Source organism: Botryllus schlosseri, chromosome 1, assembly GCF_051294905.1.
Source record: "Botryllus schlosseri isolate E-star chromosome 1, Bs_hap1, whole genome shotgun sequence".
NCBI lineage: Eukaryota > Metazoa > Chordata > Ascidiacea > Stolidobranchia > Styelidae > Botryllus > Botryllus schlosseri.
In genome coordinates this window covers 10,405,362-10,418,932 of record NC_137236.1, presented here as the reverse complement: position 1 = coordinate 10,418,932, position 13,571 = coordinate 10,405,362, and the positions used below count along the sequence as shown (strand labels likewise).

Here is a 13,571-nt window from a genome sequence, read left to right as displayed (position 1 = left end):
ATGCAGTCAATATTGTCTAAGCTAGTCAGGCACGAGCACGAATTAAAATAAGTTATCATTTTGTTGCTGCCATTTCATATTACATATGGTGATCCGTACTGCCCAAACTACGACTACGCCTCCTATCCAGGTCCAGCCAAGATCCGTTATGGCTTTCTCCAAGTGATCTATGCTACTCAGCTGTTTTCAAGTATGTGCTTTGAACATTGCCTGAATAGCAAACGTAGAATCATGACAATGTTCAGTATGGTTTCAGTTTTCTCGCGTGTTACTGCGAAAGATAGTAAGCAACGCACATCCGACATGCGTAGAATGCATGTTCGCAATGAAAAATTTGAGACCACGAGAACTAGCTGTAGAATACATATATTGCCCATTACCCGTGAATATTTGCAATTAAGATTGATTCTGCGAAATCTGTGAGGTCATATTGAAATCGAATTAGTTATCACTTATCAGTAAATATTTCGCTATGAAACTGGGTGATTGTTTACCAGGGGTGTTCAAGAATGCCTTTTTTCCCAAATTGTACTGGCTACTTGATAAAATTGTTGACTCATCTAATTTAAGCCGACGCACCAAATTTGGTTCAATTCCTACCCGTAGCCGCATTGCTTCAAGAGAAGATAGTTTCTATTTATTGTATAGAATTTTAAAAAAAATTAAAATTTTTTGTTCACCACATGAAAGTATCGTACACCCAAGGTTGTTCCATAATGTTTAAAGCAGGGGTGGCTAACTCATGGCCCTTGGGTCAAATGCGGCCAACGATAAGGTTTTGAGTGGCCCGCGAGCAAGGTTCCCTCTAATTTTTCACGAATCTGCGCACACTCACCAACTCACTGCGCGGTCCCTGGGACAACAGTGGGTAACGTAGAATAAAAGGTCTTCACTTCTGCTTTCTTGTGCGAGGCAGACGATTTTCTGTGCGTGGTGACTTGAAAAGCAGTGCGCGGCCGTGCTCACGTGCAGCTTAGAGCAAACAGTGCCCGCGAGGTAATTCTTGATTTTAGTTCAATTTAAAATAAATTAATCACACAATTTATTATAAGCTTGCAAGGCCAACCAAAAATTTAATCAACCTGACCACGAAATTTGAGATGTTGATGAGTAAAATATCAGTTCTGACGCTTTGGCACGCCACATTTTTCGTAAATCTTCATATATAACCGCGGAGTAGAATATTTCGCGGTAGATCTATTTGACTAGAAATTATTCTAAGCACTTCGATCGATTGATTGTCACTCGATTTCCTGCTTTTAGTATTTCTACCTCCTCCTGAAAATTAAAAATACTCCACATTTACGGAAATGAGTCTAGCTGTATATCCAACTATGAGAGACCGTGTTGGTCAACATCAGACTTCGCGTCTGCACTCGCAAAAAGATCGTCGGCGATGAAACCTTTATACAAAATGATAAATGCATGTTTGCAAAATCTTCAATAGTGATACGTCCAAGTGTCAAATAATTCTGTTATTCCCAAATGATCCCAGAGGTATACGGAGGCTACACGTAATATATGCAAGTAACAATATTATTGAACAAATTTATTCATAAACTTTGAAAAATTTTCGCGCCTCCTGCACACTGAGTTTTCATGACCTAGTTGTTATTGATGTTGATGGGTAGTAAGATCAATATTGTTTACACCGTTTCCTAATCCGGTTCACTCCTATTGGACGACTGAAAGATGTCATCAACATTCAATTGGCCCGCGCAATGGTTCACAAATCTCATGTGTCCTTTTGTCCAAAAAGGTTGGGCACTCCTCGTTGAAATGGTGTGCCAATCGTACTGGGGTGTACCAGATACGCATTACATTATACCTTGATATCACAATAGATATGCAGGTTCATGCTTCAGAATAGTATAACCGTATGTGCAATATCGTACAACGTTTAAAGCTCTTTTGGGATGTCATCAGCAAATGTTTCTCGTCATCATTTAACCGTTGGTAGTGGTAAGTGGACACATTGGTTCCTTTGGGAGTAGAACAGGATGGAGTTAACATGTGTTGAGCTTGCGATAACTGCTGTCTACAATGTTTCTCGAGGAAACCGCCGCGATAGCTCAGACATGTTGAATTGGTACCTGCCAGATGGTTATAAATAGCGCAGTCCGCAGTCTACATAATTGCAAAGGTGCAACCAGGGGGTCTCATTGTCGGGTTTGAGAACCACTGTGTTAGATGCTCTGGCTTATTCTTATGTCTATTTGGCCAGGGGTGGCCAACCTGTGGAGGTACGGTCACATGCAGCCGTAAAACCGTAATTATAATTATCCGGCGGTCCACGCATACTCCTATTAGCGTGTGATGCCTGCCGTCACTATGCAATTTCGTTTTTAATATAACACTGTCCTTGCAATCTGTGCCCCTCCGCACAAACGCAAACTGCATAGAAAAGTGATGCCCTTGATTCTTGGTTAAGAAATACAAAGTTGAAATGGTGTGTGTCTCACGAATGACGGTTTTTATAGTACGTCTGATCGATTCCAATGCGTAGCTTTGTACTGCATGTTTCGTATGCAGCGATACGACTAAGATTCACAACCTTCCATGTTGGAAAATAGGATCAAAACTATAACTCTTTGGGGAAAAGAATGCTTCGTCACTGTGCACAGAAAAATCGTCTCTCACTACTTGACTCGAATAGCTAGGATACTGTTCTATTCAGATTTGATTGCTCGAATCACTGTGGTCAGCGTTACACGTAACCATTCGGCAAATTAGGGGTACCAACTACAAATAGAACGCTACGTCGAAACGGATTTGTGCGACGATATCTGTGCGTGTCGTGCATACCAAATTCTTTGCCGATCACTGTGTCCAGTGCTTGTCTTGAACATTGAACGTATTTTACTACATGCCTCTCGCTAACATGCTGTATAGGCCTGCGTATCTCTGGTGCTCATCTGTGAGACTTCTTTAATCTATACACGTGAAAGAGGTGACTATCGTTGTGCATTCGTTGAAGCTGTCAAAGAACTCACGCGGACTGTTGTTCGGTCAGTTTAATAGCAATTTATATCAGTTAAATACACCACAAAATTGCGATACAATGAAAAGATAGGAAGGTGTCGAATTAGTTGAAACTATCACAAGAGCAGTAATTTTTGTGCTGTTGATATTTTTGTATGTAGTACAATATTGTATGGGAATTGCTATACAATCTGATGATAATCTTTGTTTTGATTAGTTTTACACTATCATACATGGCAGATATGGCCATATTGTCATGAGCTAAGCTGAATAGAGTTTAAAATATTTGTTCAAAATTTGTTCGTAACACTTTGAACTTGAAAGTTGGACTTCAAACGTCATATTGATATGCAAGCTGTTGGCAGAAATCATGAATGTGATGTATGCAGGAAAGCATTTAGTAAAAAGGGAGACCTCATGCAACATATGGATATACATGCTGGTACTAGGAACCATAACTGTGATGTATGTGGTAAAGCATTTACACGGAAGGGTAACCTCAAGCATCATATGGATATCCATGCTGGCGTTAAGAATCATAACTGTGATGTATGTGGTAAAGCATTTACAAAGACGAGTAGCCTCAAACATCATATGGATATCCATACTGGCGTTAAGAATCATAACTGTGATATATGTGGTAAAGCATTTACAAAGACGAGTAGCCTCAAACATCATATAGATATCCATGCTGGCGTCAAAAATCATACCTGTCATGTATGTGGGAGAGCATTTACTCAAAAGGGACACCTCAAGCTTCATATGGATATCCATGCTGGCGTTAAGAATCACACCTGTGATGTATGTGGGAAAGCATTTACTGAGAAAGGAAACCTCAAGCTTCATATGGATATCCATGTGGGCGTCAAAAATCATACCTGTGACGTATGTGGGAGTGCATTCACTAAGAAGGGAGGTCTCATGCGTCATGTAGATGTCCATGCTGGCGTCAAGAATCACACTTGTGATGTATGTGGGAAAGCATTTACTGAGAAAGGAAACCTCAAGCTTCATATGGATATCCGTGTGGGCGTCAAAAATCATACCTGTGATGTATGTGGGAGTGCATTCACTAAGAAGGGAGGTCTCATGCGTCATGTAGATGTCCATGCTGGCGTTAACAATCATAACTGTGATGTATGTGGTAAAACATTTTCACGAAAGGATAACCTGAAGTATCATATGGATATGCATGCTGGAATCAAAAATCATGAATGTGATGTATGTGGGAAAGCATTTACTAGAAAGGGAGACCTCATGCTACATATGGATATACATGCTGGTATTAGGAATCATAACTGTGATGTATGTAGTAAAACATTTACACGAAAGAATCACCTGAATTGTCATATGGATATGCATGCTGGAATCAAGAATCATAAATGTGCTGTGTGGAAAAGAATTTACTGAGAAGACTAGCCTCACGAGTAGGGCTGGGCAAAATCGAGTACCTGAGTGATTCGATTCTGAATCACGTAATATGGTTCGAGTCGAGTAATCGAGTATCACTCATTATGACGTCATAACATAATGTAATATGTTTAGGATCAAATATGTCCCTTTTATGCGACCACAAAGACTATCATGCCTGTTTTCCATTACATTAAAGATACTTTGGTATTTTTTCGACCATACCAATTTCATTGAACTTGGTGACAATGTTGCGGGATGATCATGTCTTCGGAAATGATGCTCTTCCCAGTAACGTATCTTTGTACTATATGTTCCGTATGCCACAATACGGGCAATCAAGGTTTCAATGCTTCAACAGTGGAAATCAGTATCGAAACTTTCATTCTCGTTGACAAATTAACTTTCTACAGCGAGTAGGGTATAATTTCAGTACTCGAAAAAATCGTATTTTACTACTCGACTCGAATCATTAAAATTAATACTCGATTCAGATTCGAGTACTCGAATCATTGTGCCCAGCCCTACTCACGAGTCATATGGACATACATGCCGGCGTTAAAACTCGTAAATGTGACATATGTGGGAAAACATTTACTGGGAAGGGGATCTCAAGTGCTATATGGATATGCATGCTGGCAACTAAAACCATGAATGCGACATCTGGGAGAAATCATTTACTCGAAAAACCGACCTCAGACATCAAGGCTGGGATCGTTAACCATGCTTGTATCATTCCTGCAAAAAAATCACAGGAATTACTTCGAGTTTCGTTCCGTTTCAAATGTGCGGTTCCGTTAATTAATCATTTCAGAACTCCAGATGTTTGTCATAGAATTGTAAGACGGGAAGGCGTCGAAATGAACTACTACATTCTGTCAAATAAACGAGTACTGCCTAAATCCGTCGAAAGGCACTAGTATAGCGGTACCTTGTTATGCAGATCTCTGTGCTAGTCATGAACATTGTGATTATTTTACTACAAGCCTGTCACTATCATGCTGCATAATCTTGCGTACCTCCGGTGCTCATTTTTAGAACTCGTACAACATATTGCGGTAACTTATTCGATGAACACGTGTGAAAGAGGAAAATGCCGTTATACATTCGTTGAAGCTGTCAGGGCAAGAACTAACGCGGGACTGTTGTATCTGATTCATGCTGACAAACTACAATAACGTCGTTTCCAGTGTATGGGTCAAAAATTGGCGACAGCAGACTTGTACAAACTGTAGATCTAGTTATGTCACGGTAAACTAACAACTAACAAGTCGTTTTGAGTAGTTCAAGTTGCATAGTTCGGAAAGTGATTAGTTCTAGTTCTATTTGCGCATTTTACTTAAAATGTTGTTGCAGAACAACTGGAGAACATGACGTATCGTCGTTTGTCATGAAACGTGATACCTGTGTTCTGTGGTGTGATGTTGTTCCAACCATCACTACTAACAGTAACGTTGCAAGGGTCTTGCGGGTCAGAAGCCGTCCCGTTTCAAACTCAAACCCACGTTCTTTGAAATTCAAATTCCATCTCCAACCCTTGATAGCTCATTTACAAGTAAGTAATTCGTAATGCATATTTATACGTGTTTTGGTCTCACCGGTTGAAGAAATGCTTCTCTATCAGACAAAGCAAAAAGCACAGAATATATGTGGAATATGCCACTAGTTGTCGACTATTGGCACTTACCGACGGCCGCATAGACGAGACATCATGGGGGAATGGAGGCTTTGTCTCAACAAATTACGCTTCCTTAATCTTATTCCAACAGCTACCCCTACGTGTTCGAAGTTGGCCAGTAGCAAAGTAGCCTACTTCTACTTTTCGACGTTCTCAATCCGACTTACTCTACTGGCTACGTCTCTGCATTACCTCTACTCAGGGATATCTAGAACTTCGGGATGGGACACGGTTTTAAGGGGCGACCGATAGCAGGCCGATGTCGATGCAACCATGTACCTAGAAAAAGTACTGAGAAAACATCCAGGACATGTGTTTTGTTCATGTTTATTAGGAAACAACATAAAAATGATGACCAGGATGTCACAGCTGTGATGGTGACGTCAAAATGGGAAATCGAACACTGGCCTAGCATTTAGCAGAAGCCTTCGAGGTCAGTTTACGGATCTTTCGAAAATTTTTCTTCGGTGCCTCCTCAAGCATCGGTTTGCTATTCAAACGCTTCAGGTGGTTCTTTGCAAAACAATTAAAAGCACTTTGCACAATATGATTGAAGTTCGAATGACTAGATTTACATTCGACTTCCATTAGGCGACAAAGAAAAGAAGAAGAAGACACAACATGACGCATTGCATCTAAGAAAACATTGCGCTGATTCATACAACACATCAGCTTTTTTAATGTATCTTCATCCGCTGAAACAGCTGAGAAATACTGCACAGCCAATAATGTATTAGCATAGCAAATTTCAGTCGGTTCAGCAAGTCCTCCACGATCTGCCATGAGAAATATTGTTTTATATTTCTCAGGAATGCCGCCCTGAAGATCTGGAGCATTATTAATACCGGATATAAGCATGCCTTTGCAAGTCGTCACAATTCCTACGGCGAAAAATTGAGCGACCAATGTACCCACTAACGTAAAATACAACAGATGCATCAGTATCGTCCACATCATCCGTGTCAGCAGTTTGCATAAAGTTAGCAAGCCACTGGAAATCTTCGCGGTTTGCTGATGCATCTTCCTCGCCCGGTTCATAACTGGTGATTGCTCCGGACAGTCTGTCCTGTCGCAGCAGGCTTAGACACCGGATTTTCTTTTCCGCCAGCAGCAATTGCTTCACAGACATGAAGAAATCACCGCCATTGCTCTGGCGGTACATCCCAAATCGGGCTTCGATCGGGTCCGACATTATTTTTCCGGATAATAAATATTGCACATTGTGGTTTGCTTGAAGATACTCCGTCAACGATAGCACAACCCCCATTGTCTGAATACAGGCCATGAATGTTTCATTGCTGAGACCAGCACGGCCCGATTTTTGCCAATCCTTGAAAATGTGTATGGCTCTTCTTAAATAGTTAACACCATGATGATCTTCACCCATGCGCAGTGGCGTAAAAAATGGAATTCCTCTTCCGCAGGGCTGAAACGATTATTTTGTTGCATTAGGTTGAAGTCAAATTACAGCGAGAAACGTGTATAATGTAACTTACCTTTACTTAGGCTTTTAACAGACATGATATTCCAAATGGTGAGGATGAATTCAACATATCGTGAAGTTTCCTTTAAATTCTGGATGTCCATCCTCTGCGAAGTGTTTTAGTCCCAGTACCGTTGATTCGCTAAACACGCTCAAAGCGTGCTGGGGCGAGGTTCGAGCAATGCTGCTGGGGTCAAGAGATACTTTTTTGAGCTGATGTGCAACTTTCAATGTCTTGCCTTCTTCCAGAGCATAGAGGTTTTTGATATGGATGAACATTGCATGGCATGGCCCATCAAATATATCCTCATTGCCTTTAATAGGAGGATGCATCTGCTTCTTATTCACAAAATGGTTGAAGATGTTTTTGAAATTGTGAGTAAAATCAAAAATCAGGAATAATTTTTTTCCTGGTCGATGAGGATGTTCGATGCTGTGACAAAGTTCTCCATTACAGAGATCCATGAACAATTTGCGGTTACAGACATGATTATCCGTTGATATTGCTATCACCAGTAGCATATCGTTGATCGTTTCCATTACTATATCAAACCATGTTCGCAGCGTCTTAGTGCCAAGTTTGTCAACCGGAATGAGACAAACCACATCCTTGTACTTCCCGAAAAGTGATTGCACCATGAATGTTAGAACCGTCTTGGCGGCATTCCCACTTTCCGCTGAACCAATGAAACAACCACTTGTATATTCCACGCGCTGTGCTGTGTAAACCTCATCTATCAATAAGGTGACAATTTTTTCTCCTTAGGATAAAGATTTAGTCCTTTGCTTCAAATAACTCATATCAAGTTTGCCTGGCGTCACTGTCATATCTTCACATAGTCTACGCAGGTGGCGCACTGAAGGCAAAGCGAAAACGTTCAGCAGTTGTTTATGGAGAGCTGGACTGGTAAATTTCCACATGAAAGCAGTGGTAAGAAGGTCTGTAGAGTATCTCCGTGAAGTAGGGGTAACTTGACAGAGTGACAATTACTCAATAACAAATCTGATCAGCATTGGGTTGAAATCTTCAGATTTTGCAGACGACGCAGTCAGGTACTCCTCCAATAGAGATATGGCCAATTCCACGCGGTTGAAATTATTGTCACCATTGGATAATGACTTGCATCTAGCAAGAACGTTGCTCAATTCGGATGTCTTCTGAACGTAACTTGCATTCAACAAGTCCTCATAATTGGAAGGCTGAACAGGGACACCCTTAATGAATGATTGAATCTTCATGTCCTTCGTTACTATCACAGAGGCTGTGAGCACAGGTGGATGATGAATATCTTTTTCCAAAGTTATAAGATGGAACTGTAATGTCTCATCATCAGCAGAAAAGACATATCCTGCAGGGAGATGCTCATTCTAGAACTTCTCCTTCAAAGAGGGAAGATCAACCACGCATTCTCGTTGAATAAACTTATCATTGCATTCAGCTATGCGGGCGTTTTCACTGGAGAGACGACCAGATGAGCAGCAGTTGCTGCTTCGAGGTCTCAGATTCGAGGTTGTTAGATAATTGGGCAAAGTTGGGAAAATATGAGGAACAGCAGTAGATCTGAGGCGTAATCTCGATAGTTTTGCACAACCCCTACGTTTGATGCGCCTAGACTGCTTGTCACATGAAAAATGTTCGAAATCATCATCCGAAAAGTGAAGCCGGCAAACTCTTTGTGAGCATGAAGCGGCCAAACCTTTTCTTGGGATTGCTATAATCCACTTTTTCCGCATGATAGGATCACTTGGAAAGCTATAGAATGAAACAACAGTGCTGCTGCTGCCTTCTGATTCATCTTTTGTCTTTGTGTAACCAGATCTGCATCCCGGAACGCAACATTTAAAACCCATTTTTATACTGTAGCATTTACATTATAGCGCTGCAAGAAAATGTGGCAATGAACATTATCAGCACCATATAAGGCCCTTTTCATACCGGGGTTCCGGGAATAACATTTCCCGAAAATGTTTACCGGAACCCCTCTATGTGAACATAACACTGGTTTTACGGGGCGGTGTGAACGCGCTTATTTTCGGAGATTTTTACGGGACCGACTGAGTATGAACACGAAAGGCGCAGCTGGGTTCCCGGAACGCTGTCAATCAAACTTTTAGTTACGGTAACGCGCTGTTCATTCAGGGTGCTTGTGTTTCGAGGTCAGCTACCTGATCTGTTTGTGTAATGGTGTTGGAAATGCATTATTCTTGGATTTATATTCTGTATGCTCACAATATGTAGTCGCTGACTACTAGTCAGCTTCTTTTTTTCTGTGGTAGCAGAAACAGAGCACGGCTAAGAAGGTAGAACACCATCTCCAAATGATGCAGCATTGGGTGAGTTGCCTGAAAACTTTAGGACTTCAACACTAATTTGTTACATCAAAGGCAAGTTTCTAACCACGGATATGCTTTGCGTAGGTTAGTCACCGTCATATACGCCTACTGAAAAGGGGATTTAGTAACATCTGCTTTGATAGTGGCAGCACGGCAGAGAGTGATGTCCTTAGCAAAATTGAAATGGTACAAACTGGTAAACCATATTACCATCATCCAAGCCATAATTCGGTTTTCACCTATGCCTTCATTTTCTTGTTACAAGCAAGTCATTCCTTTAGCAATGTTAGGCAAGTGTAATTTAATCTGATCTTTTCGCAGGTCTAGATGGAGGATACTGATGAAAAAGGTGGAACTGTGCAAGTGTGCATTAAGTTATAGTTTCTCTCATGAATAAAATGAAACAGCACAAACACATCTGGTTAAGCAATAGCATTGTTTATTGAGAAAGTCACACAGGGCATTTCCGACGTCTGAGCCAGCGATACTTGGATCACCACCAGGTCTTGTCTTAATTGCGTATACCATCCTCTGTATCATTCTGGCCTTGGCGGATTGCAGTTTCTGAATAAAGCCGAACACCGCGCCTTCAGTCGACCAAAATCTTCTAACCTTCATGTGTGCTTCGCTAAGTTTCTGAAAAAGCAATTGTGAATTTTAAGGGCAGCAGAAAGGAAATTTATATTACATATTTGAAATTAGCTTTAGTTTATGCTCGGGCTTCATGAGCCGGGGCTGAAAGGGATAGGCTGCGTCATCAGTTATGTAGACTAGTACGGGAACCCTCTGGCTCCCAATCATGAAGTCATCCTGAAAAACTGGAATGCAGCAAATGCATGTTTGGTACAAATGTTGCTGTGGTAATTTTTTATCCACCCACAACACTCAAGACTTGTACAAAGTACAGGAATTTCAAAATGCGCAACTTTAACTAGAACAGGGGTGGCCAACCTTTTCAGTCAAATCGCCACATTCGATTGACAGACTATTCTGCGGGCCACTAGCGGCGCAAAACGCGAAAAAATTTTGAAGTTGATAAATTAATAATATTGTCACTTGACTATATTGCAAGCCTGCTGTATATCGCTGGGCTCAGTTTGTAAGGACTGGACTATTCGGCACCTGGACATATCGAAAGCTTCGTCCAACATGCGGCAATCATTTTGTGCCTAGGTTTCATAGTCGACGGTCTTTCTGCGAGCGCAAACTGGAGGTCGCGAATATATATAGTTAGTCTCAATCTGATACATTAGGCGTTCTTTCATTTTCACAAATATTAAAAGCAAGAAATCAAGGGACAAGATGTTGCGCTATAAGCGTGTAGAAAATTTTTACTTTTGATAAATCTATCGCAAAGTATTCTGCTTTATTGCAGTGTACGAAGATCTACCAATGCGTCGGAACTGATATTTCAGTCATCACATCTCAAGTGTTGCGGCCAGACTAATCAAATTTTTGATTGGCTTTGCAAGTTCACAGTCTGTGCAATCCATTTTTGATAATACTACTAATTTCGGAAATTAACTCGCAGGGCCACGGGTTCGGGTTGGCCGGTCCTGAACTAGAACTATCAACTTTTCAAAATCTGCCATTAGAACTAGAACTACTCACTTTCATATATCCGCAACTAGAACCAGAAACTATTCACTTTTTCAAATCCACAACTAGAACTACTTAACTAAATGAGTAGGTTGATGTACATGTCTGACTACACTACAAAAATATGCAAATTTGGTCTCATTTTCAGCAATTTCAGTCTTAATAAGTGAGCAGGGTTGTAACCAAGTCAAAAGTCGATCACACTTCAATAGTTTTGACTAGATTCAAGTCGAGTTATTTTCAATTTACCACCCAGTCAAATCCGGGTCCAACGCATTGAGCAGAGCGTCGAGTTCGAGTCATGGTTTTATGACTCGAGTCCGAGGCCAAGTCATTGTGTTGACTGCACAGTTTCCAGTTTAAGTCTATTTTCCATCAATTTCGGTCTTACTTTTGAGACAGAAAGTAGCCTACTTGGCAAGAACAATTGGTCTTTCAGACTTCTTTTTCTAACATAATGATTCAAGACCAAATTTGTCTGACCTTTTTGTAGTGGTATGCTACGCAGAAACAGGCTGACATTCCGTCATGACAAATATAGAAATATTACTATGCACTAAATATAGAAATATTACTATGCACTGAGGGCTGGGCAAAATCGAGTACCTGAGTGATTCGATTCTGAATCACTTATTACGCTTCGAGTCGAGTATCATCATGATGACATCACAACACAATGTACTATGCCAAAATTCAAATGTGCGGGCTACCTTTTATGCCACCATAAAGAACATAACGCCTATTGTCCGTCACATTAAAGATACGTTAGTGTTTTTTCGACCATACCGTTTTCATTGCACTGCTTGATAGTGTTATGGGATGGTCATGACTTCGGAAATGTGTTATTTCGAGCAACGTTCGTAGCTTTGTACTATATCGCATATGTTGCAACACGGCCAATCAAGGTTTCAAGGCTTACTCAGTGGAAAATAGTATCAAAACTACGGTATAATTCTCGTTAGTAAATCAACTTTCGGTATAATTTCAGTACTCGAAAAATAGTATTTTACTACTCGACTCGAATCATTAAAGTTGAAACTCGATTCATATTCGAGTACTCGAATCATTGTGGCTAGCCCTACTAGGCACTAGCAATTATTTTTATTAATATCAACTTGTGACAGTTGCCTTCTTAAAATGCATCTGATGTTTACCTGGATCTATAAACGATTGGCTATAGCCTCCAAAGAGAGACAGCTATACTCAGCAAGCAAGAGAAATTGAGTTCGTGTAGTTTGCTGGCTGCTTTTTGTTATGGTCTCGAAGCTCGTCGCAGAGTATACCAAATGTTTCTCTCACGGCTTCCTCGAATTCCCTGGTTTCTCTGTACAATGTACATGATTAGATTTACCCAAACCATTATACAGCAATCATAAAGATAAACTGACTTTGTCGTACGCAGATGGGATCGGTGGTTCTTTTCATTCCAGGACTCTATCCTCTTTGCTGGCTTTCAGTTTCTGCTCTCAGCTTCGGTTGATAATATACAAGCCAGGAACATGCTCGGGCTCTATTACTGATACAGGTATATTAAGTATAGAGCCCCATACACATCGAGAAGGCATATCCGCAACATCCCATAGCTAAAAGTTGGAGCCAACTTCTCCGCATCTCACGAATATGCATCTCCCACATCGTTTTCCACAAGCATATTACAACTGGAACACCCCACAGACATGGTTTCGTAACTATCAACACTTACGGAGAATCGCGTTCATACTGGCCATAATTTCCCGCGAATTTACCGAGAAAAACGACCTGTATGAACATAAGTTCGCGGTAACTCTAAATAGGTATGAACGCGCACTTTTCTCGGGACTGTTTCGGTAATTTTTTCTCAATGTGAACATCGCCTGTTTCGGAACTTGTTCCCGAAAGAGTTTCGTAAATCCGGTATGAAAAGGGCCTAAGACTTCCCTGGTGATACCGGTAGCTGATCTAACATGACACGAATATTATACATATCAACTTCACAACACAAACCTATACCTGTAGTGTAAATGGTACATGCACCTATGAAACTCACAAAGCTACACCAAAATCGCAGAAATTCTACAACTTGCAGGCATGTCCTTCACCTAAGAC

The 13,571-nt window shown here is 40.8% G+C and overlaps 2 long non-coding RNA genes across 2 annotated transcripts; one reads left to right on the top strand and one right to left on the bottom strand.

The window, feature by feature from the left end:
• The first annotated feature begins 9,747 nt into the window (after positions 1-9,747).
• Positions 9,748-10,304, top strand: LOC145433495 (uncharacterized). Its single transcript, XR_013913118.1, has 2 exons — positions 9,748-9,887; positions 10,209-10,304. It is a non-coding gene; the product is annotated as an uncharacterized LOC145433495 (long non-coding RNA).
• On the bottom strand, positions 10,305-13,248 carry LOC145433552 (uncharacterized). Its single transcript, XR_013913134.1, has 3 exons — positions 12,875-13,248; positions 12,641-12,810; positions 10,305-10,523 (listed from the first exon to the last, which is right to left on the bottom strand). It is a non-coding gene; the product is annotated as an uncharacterized LOC145433552 (long non-coding RNA).
• Positions 13,249-13,571: the final 323 nt, after the last annotated feature.